Source organism: Epargyreus clarus, unplaced genomic scaffold (genome assembly GCF_041222505.1).
Source record: "Epargyreus clarus isolate Ecla_fem2 unplaced genomic scaffold, WU_Ecla_fem_2.2 ptg000026l, whole genome shotgun sequence".
NCBI classification, from domain to species: domain Eukaryota; kingdom Metazoa; phylum Arthropoda; class Insecta; order Lepidoptera; family Hesperiidae; genus Epargyreus; species Epargyreus clarus.
The window spans coordinates 12,729,539-12,738,927 of NW_027332233.1; the positions used below are offsets into that span (position 1 = coordinate 12,729,539).

Consider the following 9,389-nt stretch of genomic DNA (forward strand, 5'->3'; position numbering starts at 1 on the left):
ATATTATTTTCGATATGAATAATATTTCGTTGTATACGAATCTGTGATAACATAACTTCTTAAAATGCATGTAAAATCACCATGGTACATTACATGGTCTAATTTTAGTTAGAAAATATTTATAAAAGTAATTATAAAACTGAGAAAAAATATTCGAAAGGGTTGCGGTGGTTAAGTGGCCCTCGCAACTGGGTCAAATGCCCCCAAACAGAACGAATGTTGATTGATAGCCTGGCTTCAATCGACGTGAATAGGCCCTTTTATCAAATACGTATACGGAGGGTGATTAAAGCCCTCGTAGCATAGGGGCTGCATATTTTTATAATACTTATCTACTATAAGTATTATTGGTTGGTTGGTTGATTAAAGGGAAAACTTTGCATTCGTTTTCAAGCACTTATTTTTAACCTTGACTCTAGCATCAGGAAAGATTAGGTAAAATTTAATCATCGGGAATATATTCAGATGTAGAAGATTTATATTTATTTAGAAGCTCCTTCCGTATAATTATACCCAAATCAATGATCTTAAATCTTATAAATTATAAAAAAGTTTAAATTACTTATTTTCTATACAAAATTATGACAGTTTTTGTAGTTTACTTCATAAAGAAGATAAAACCAGAACGTGACTCCGACATAAAGCGTAATCTATAATAAAATCTCTTGCTGAGAAAACATTGTAATGACACGTGTATTTTAATTTTAACATTAATGAAAATTTATAATTACTTTGTCGATAAGAAAGTCAACAAACTTGAATAGTTTTGTACCGTGTGAACATTGAATAGCTATTACTAAGATACCTATATAGTCATGGACTCATTATAAGCTAGGCACGAATGTCCTCTCAGAATAGCCTAAGTTCCCCGCGCTGGCCAAGTACGAATTGGTATCACACACCCTTCAGATTTTTAAGGACTCTCAGTCAGGACATTGAAGAAAAATGTATGCATGTCGTCACTGCTACAAATATACTACGATTAAATTATAAATTTACGATAAAATCAACAATAATTTATATCTTATTCAAATACTGTTAAGACATTTTTCTGTGTAGATTTCATTGAAATCTATTACGTTTCTGTACATTTTACACTGCCACTGTAATTTATTACAAAAATTACATAAGGTGCGATACAAGGTCATAAACATTTACGTGTAAATTAGCACTTGTACCATATCACGTTCTAAAACACTACTCATCCAATTGACACTCACGCACATAATTCACATAACCGCTATTCGTACCTACATTAGGTATCGACAGTTTTGGCGATGGTAGTGACCGCGACTGTACCGCCTTGACATCGATACGTGGATCATTAACATCTCGTGACAACCTCCGCCCATTGAGTTTTGGACGCGATTGTACTTTGTTTAGATTAGGTTTACTGTTTTGTAATAATTCGACGGTAAAATATGAATTAAGGGACGTTTGTGTACAGTTGTAGATATAAGGATTTTTAAAATTAATACTATAATATGTATGAAAGATAAATTAACACATTTTTTAACTTCGTAACACACAACGATACGATCTAAAAAAATATTGTGTTTCTTTGTAGGGAAATATCCTGAAAAAGTTTTAATCTTAGTAAATCTAATATTATAAATAAATAAATAATAAACCATATAAACATTTGAAATATGAGGAGATCATAAGGCTAGTTTGAATGTCCATACCAAGGTAATTTCAGTTTTCTTTATGAGTTTCGTAATTGATAAACATAGGAGTATTAAATTATAACATGACGTTTTATGAATTAGTCTCATATGCACGTGTCGAACAAGGATTCCTAGTGTCGAGAAAACCACGGACCATAGAGTATGTAAACGTCTAAATAGAACCTAGAACTCACAAGTAACAGTATGGTGTTCTTAGCTTCTCCAATATAATTAATGCTAATTATACTTTTAGCATTTAATTACAATATTTCTAGCTCATTGGTATTCTTCATTTTGATATTATTTGATATTTAATCTTAAGTCTGAAGTTTGAGGAGCATTCATTAAAAGTTTAAAACTATGAATGTAATTATTAAGAGAAGTGTATGCATGTTGTAATAACCAAGAAGTTTTAATTGAGGTTTGAAACTTAAGGAATATAATTTGTAAAAAGGCATGAAAGACGACGCCATACTGATATTATTAGTGAGTATTTTAGGTATATTTACGTACGTTACGTATATTTTTACATTGAAAAGGATAAAGTAGACTTATATTAATTAAAATGGTAAAATCTTCATAGTTTTAGGGTTCTGTATCCAAAAAGTAAAAACGAAACCCTATTACTAACCCAGTCTGTCATAGGGCTCTATCTATTGAACCGCAATAGATAGAAACTTGAAAGTTTACAAAGTGTTTATATCGGTGGCCGCTATATAAACAAATACTAAGCTTTTCACTTTATCTATGTCTATGTCATAATGATAACAAATACTAAAAATAAAAAATTGATTGGTACGGAACCTCCCGTGTGCGAGTTTGACTCGCAATTGGCATATATTTTTTAAATATCGGGTTTGACTATTGCATCGTAGTACCGCGAAAGAACACGGTGACAGCGACTTAAGTCTGCTCAACAAGTCTATGTAATTACGCTCGTGATCTTGCCTATCACGGGACGTACAAGAGCTACGTAAAAGTTAGATTCCGATATTCCTGCTCTATGTACTTGTGAACACTGAACTGTTGCGGCATCATCGCCAATTACTTTTCTTTACGAAAACACTTAATGCGTTGTAGTATTTGTTAAGGTTAAGCATTTGTTAAGGTTCAGATATCAATGTTAGTTTCTACTTGTTTGTAACGTATCGGTGAATATTCTCAGATAGGATTCATATTTTATTTGGGGTTGGTAGGGCATTTAAGGACGGCAGAAATAATTTAACGTCAAGTGGGTCGCATGATTATTTGCTGCTTAAAAATAAATGTTCTACATATCAATTTTCTTTCCTACTAACAAAAGTTTTAAAAGTATACCAACATAAATATGTCATTGATCGTGATATTAATTTCAAAGCAGATGCATAGATAAAATACATACGTTGATATATTAAAAAATATTATAGATTATCTAAGTCAAAAATATTCATAATAAGTTTCTTTTTAGAAATTAGAAAATAGAATCGGATCCAGAATAACGAAAAGAAACTCATTTGACTTAAGAACAATTGAATAAGTCAGTATTATTTAATCGTACGTGAACTAATTTATTGGAATAATAAAGATAGCTGTTAATTGAAAGTTGAAGGCCAAGTGAGGCATTAGTTAATGCAGTGGAAGACCGTGCCAAGTAAAGTGTGCTCAAAATTCGGCCTGCCAAGTGGCTGTTTTATTGAAATTCTATTCACTAATCCCGTCATGGTTACAGTTTTAGGTCAATGTTCCGATTTTGATCTCGTATTTTAATGTCTTTATGTATGTCTAAAGAGGTTGCGTTGATTTTAGGTAATTCGATTTTGGGGATCGTTTTTGGATTGAAATGTAATACTTTTTTTAGTTTTATCTTGTTTGTTTATGATTTTCGTCAGGTTTATGTGTTTTATGTGTTTTGTAGAATTTTTCGATTTTGGTTTGCATTTTAAAAATGTACGTTACTAATGTATGTTACTTTTTTATCTTTTTACTTTTTTTTTTTTTTTTTTTTGTTTAAATGCTTTTTTTTCAAATGGCCCATACCTTAGATTTAAATTAAATTAGATTACTCTACACCTCTACTTACTATTGGATACTGTTATTTTACCTATTGTAACAAAAATATATCATTAATTTCTAATATAGATACATCTCAAAATTATGGTTCAGTCTAGAATTTACTCTTCGACGTTGCTTGAAAGCAAATTAGAGATAAAAATTTATTATATACCTAAGTATATGAAGCTACAAACATACAAAAATAAACATAGCAACATTGTATGCATAAGGACAATGACTTCAAGTTTATGAGTAATTAAAGAGTTAACGTTAATATTCTTGTATATATTGCGTAGTAAAAATTGATACTAATTGTGATTTTATTAGTAATTTACATTCTAAATTACCACTGAACAATTCTATCTATTAAATTACTTACAAACTTTACAAAACAATTCTTAATTCGATAATTCTCTTAGTGGAAATTATTTATAAATGTATATTAAAAAGAATGAATTCGAAGAATCTACATCAATAGTAAGTACATCAATAGTCAATTATTTTATTGCTTACTCGTGTATAACGTCGTGCAATTTAAATTTAAAATCCCGAATTATAATATCCACAGTCAAATCTAAACTTCTATCTTTATTCATAATTAGAACATAACACCATATACACAAAGTAGCATTGTGTTTACTAAACAAATAATAGGGTTTTCAGCTAATTTAAACTAATGTTTAGCATACGAAGGTGCGTCACGCGAGCCTTTAAACCATATTGCGGGACACCTTTCAATGACAATGCGAAGTCTAAAAATATGAAGTAAGTGGGAGGAAATTTAGTCTAAAATCATAAAGTGGGAGAAAAATGAAAATCTTCATACATGAGTAGGAGGTGATTTGCACCCCCTCCCCACTGTTGTAAGGGCAATTCACGTGATTGGAACCTAGTCGTGTTCGCTCCAGCGCCTTAATACTCGACGCTGTGGCTGTGGAGGTATCCACAGCCACAGCGTCGAGTTAGCGTCGAGTTAATTTAACTAGTTAGTTGTTTTTGTTACTAAAAATGGTATATTGGTTCCTTTTCATTATAATCGGTTATAATTTATATTGTATATGTGAATGAGTACAATATTATGAAGAGTTCATTTTCTAAGTAAGTGTAAAATGTATACAAGAGTATATTATGTCGATATTAGTCTTAATACTCTCTTCGATACCAAAAGTAACACAATGTGAAAAGTGTCAAATTTCATAAATCATAATTTCTTTCATATGTATTAAACGATATAGTGGCATGTTTTGTTTTTAAATCGTTAGACTTTGGTAGCTACAGTGTTCCACTTCTGAAGAATTTGTTTCGAACATAATTTTCTGGCTTATATGTAAACTTAACTTCAAAACATTGCAAACTTATTTCGTAACGAGATTCGCCAGAACATTGAGATTTTATACCACGACTAAAATTATAAAGTTCGTATTACGATAACGACGATAAAGATAAGCTTTGGAATTTCGATGGCGAAAGATTTTATTTATTTATTTAAACTTTATTGTAAACCTAGTGGTTACAAAGGGCGAACTTAATGCCTAATGCCCATTCTCCACCAGTTACCTAACCCTTGTCGATAAAGAAATGTTGTGGTGGGTATTTTATGTACCTTAAGAAAAATGTCCCTACTCTTTCATAATTTTCTCAGGAAACTTATTTTCCGTTTGAGAATCAAACAATGAACACGTTGTGCGCGATAAGAATCCAATTACTGCTTAAGAGCACGATTGCGATGTACAAAAGATTTTATATACCTAACAAAATACTTATGAACAATACATTTTTTCATCATTGTTTCTAGTATATATTTTTTATTTAAAACTCCACAACGAATAAATTTATTCGTTTTTAAACTGAACGATAAAATCGTTTTTCGCGATATGAGTACAATAACTTCTTGTACGTCTTATGAATGATGCAATATAGATTTTGTGTACCTCATGAAATTATTATTAAGGTGTCAACCTTATCTAAAACGATTTAGTTAGATTCTCACAGAAGTTGCTACAGGAAACTATGTTTTCTGTAGCGAAATTTCGCAAATTTATTCAATGAGGCCACAAATAAATAAATAAATCAATTTTAAAGCCTGCTTATGTGCAGGAGACGCGATAGATTTATTGTACCTTATTGTGTACCTAACGAAATTATTAGTAAGTAAGTAATATTTTCATAGTAATATTCGACTATTTTAATCTAAATTTCATCGTCATAATAAGAAACTATGACGCGTATGAAAGTTTTCCAAAATTTCAAAACTTTTGCCACGAGTCGTGTTTTAAAGTATGGAACACAGTTAGTTTATACGATAAGAAACCAATAACTATTTTACTGCGCCACTATTACGATGCACGATAGATTTATTGTTGCCTACTAATTTGTACCTAAAAAAATCTTGGAATAAAAATGTTATTTTCTTCTTTAGGATAGAAAACGAATGAACTTAGATAGTTTGCATTAAGATGAGAGGAGGCAAAGTGTAATAGGTAGAAATTATTATTAATATCACTTAATATTAATTCGCAGAAGAAAAATGAATTTATAGAGATATAATTTAACGCATTTTGTCAGTTGACGATAAGCAATAAATATGCTAATAATTATGAGAAGATATAAATGTATTACAATTTAATATATTCATTTGATTTGCCATTAATTTCCATTTAGACAAACTAATTTTATTTGGCGTAACTTAGAATTTCATACAGAAAATGATGTATTCATTTTCTGTATGAAATTCTAAGTTGGTTTTCACTAGCTCTACATAAAAGCAAATGATGAACGATGTCTACTTTATGCATTTCGCTTTGCTATATAATGCGAAAGTTCGCCATTCAACCGTTTATTTATTTGTAAATATATAGGTACATAATTACATACGTCTGTCTGAATGAAGCGCAATCTGAACTCATGCCAGATCGCGTACCGCGATCGTAATATTTAGAATGTTACCATCTGTAGGTCATGATCACACTATCAATGCACATCTGGTCACTGCGACCTTTATTATATTTAATTTCATGCGCCACCAACTTCATTTATTTTACAATTACTTTGACGCGAATATAAACTTCACATTCATTACGAATAGCCCATAAAATGGATACGAAACAAACACATTTGCATAACAGTAAGAGCACCGACGTTACAACTGATCCACGACCTTGAAAATATAAGAGCGTTATCGCATTACTTATTCTAAGCGCACACCGAAGATCGTGAAACCATGAAAGCGATTCGTTTTCCTCATCGAACGTCTCGTGATAATACGTAGATAAATATTATTGTGATACGAGATTTACACTTCAGCACATAAGCACAGAACGTAAACCTTAACGCAAACAGTCGCGGCCTTGAACGCTAAACAGATCGTTCGAAAATACGCGACGCGTGGAAATAGCCGCGATGAAAATACGAGCACGTGATGTTACGTACCTCGCGTACAGTCGTGCGGAGAAAATCGATGATGCTTGCCACTCGGCGTCCGGCGGCCGACTGAGCCACTGTGTCAGCGGAACGCGCCCCACCCGAGCCTCCGCCCGCCTGACTATCACAGTTAGTTAAAAAATATAATTTCACGGTTGCACTTAGAAAAATATGAGTGATCACTTTTAGTAAATTTTCAGGCGGTTGATTGAGGTTTTGTATGTAGGATCGCGTATTGTTCCCGCGGCGACGCGACGCGTGGTTACCGGTCGGAGTGGGGCGGTGGACTGATCTGAGCGAACAGCCAGCGGGCCGTCGAGCGCCCCTGCCCCCTCCGTGACGTCGGTACAGCCCGCGATGGTGGAAATTAGCAGCTTCCCGAGCGAGGGTCGTCGTATGTAGGTCACGGGGACTGAGCCTGCACTTGCCCACTCTACCGCGATACTTGACAAGTTTAAGGACGTTACAGCCAGATTAGGCGCATAGATTTACAATTCACTCACATTTAGCTACGGTGTAGCGTTCGTTACGTAGACGTTTCGAATGCGCTACGGAATTAATGGCTACGAAGCAGAATAGTTCCCGTAATCACAATTTACAATGTCGCTCTATCTTGTTACGGTTACGACGTAAGTTATTTAATCTCTTAAGCTTAAATGCAAGGTATTTGTATGTTGTATAATTTTCGATTGCAATGACTATTAGAACTAAAGTAACAATAAAAACGTCCTATTTATGAACCAAGTTTTAAGAAGAATAATTAAGAAACAATTGAATTTAGGGGTCCTATTAATTTTCCTACAAAGATTACCTTATTTCCAAGATAAAGTTAATTATTCAGCAGGCTTATTTAATATTAAAGCAAATTAATTACTATATTTAAAAATGTGAAGAAAATTTCCGGTGCTTTTAGACACGAGTCTTCTAAAGAAAATGGAAAAGAATTGTTTACAAAAGCTGTCGATGTACTCAAGTCCCTTCATGACCATATGCGAAGATTATTTATTATTTTCCATTGAGTTCAGTAATGATCAAGTGGTAAGGGAAAGTGATCCGTCTATTCACAAAGTTTAGTTTCACAAAAGGTACAACTGTGAAGGACTTTCGTCACTACGATAAAACCCCTTGTGTAAAGTAAAATTTTGTAACACCCTGATTTCGTACTGAAAGAGATTTAGATTGGCGCGGCAATAAAATCCGGGTCGCAAATATTATACTTTTGGGTTCTACGGCTCACGATTTAGATAGCAGCAAGTATAAAGTTTATTAAAATATTTTTTATCGCGCTCTGAATGTAAGGGTTATCACCTTATCTTTTTTGCTCTTTTTTGTTCGTCAATGTGATTTCATAAACCATGGTTTCAGCCCTCTTTATATCTGCTGAAAAAATCTGTTGTCAAAGCTAGTGGGGGAGTTCTGTAGTTTCGAATACTATAACTGAAATAAAATAAAAAAGTAAATTTACAAAAAAAAAATTAAAGCCATAAGTATATTATTATGAGTATACTTAGTGTTAAAATCGTATCACAATTTCCAATCCCAGTTGTATTATTTTATTGACAAAGATAAATACAACTGAAAACTAAATATTAACTATACATTATTGTAACTTTATTATAACTATACATTATTATATCTAGGAGGTGGTAGAACCCTTTGTGGTTCAAATCCGGCGGCACCACCGCCACACCTATTTCTACCTAATGACAACAGTGTTAAGCGCTGCTGTGTTCTGGTTTGAAGGGTGTGGTAAGGGAGACAATGTAGGAGAGAAAATAAAACTGTACATGTTATTATGATAGATATAGTGCTCTGGGGTCCGGCAGCGATGCTTAGGGCAAAGGCTTTATCGAATTATATCGAGGTTTATTAAGTAATTTAGGAAGTCGGAGAAAAACAACGTTCCTTTCTTTTTAAGTAGTCAGAAGTGACATGTAATATATTTATTTTAAAAATACAAAAATAGTATAAAAAGGTAAAAATATATAAAACGTATCCCTATTATCAGCCAGCAGCCTGCATCGCCAACACTAGACATATTTCGATATTTAACATCAGTACGTAGTAACCAAATAAACAGTAAGTAGGGTAAAAATGCATTAATTACTATGAACCACAAAACCTACCACTAATATACAGTACTGTAACTGTACTGTTGTGTAGTATCATAGAACGAAACAACTTTTCTGTGTTGGGCCATAAAATAAGAATTCGTTCATAAATTTCAAATACCATATTTTGTATAACTTGCGTTGTTACGTCCAACGTTGG

General features: G+C 32.7%; 1 protein-coding gene and 1 pseudogene across 1 annotated transcript in view; one reads left to right on the forward strand and one right to left on the reverse strand.

Annotated features, from left to right (window-relative positions):
* Positions 1 to 7,506, reverse strand: part of Tob (Transducer of ERBB2) — a 66,561-nt gene extending 59,055 nt beyond the window's left edge. The window contains exon 1 of the mRNA XM_073087891.1: positions 7,128 to 7,506. The gene's annotated coding sequence lies outside the window, so the exon portion shown is untranslated. The remainder of the gene's footprint in view (positions 1 to 7,127) is intronic.
* On the forward strand, positions 7,098 to 8,399 carry LOC140752994 (uncharacterized; annotated as a pseudogene).
* Positions 8,400 to 9,389: the final 990 nt, after the last annotated feature.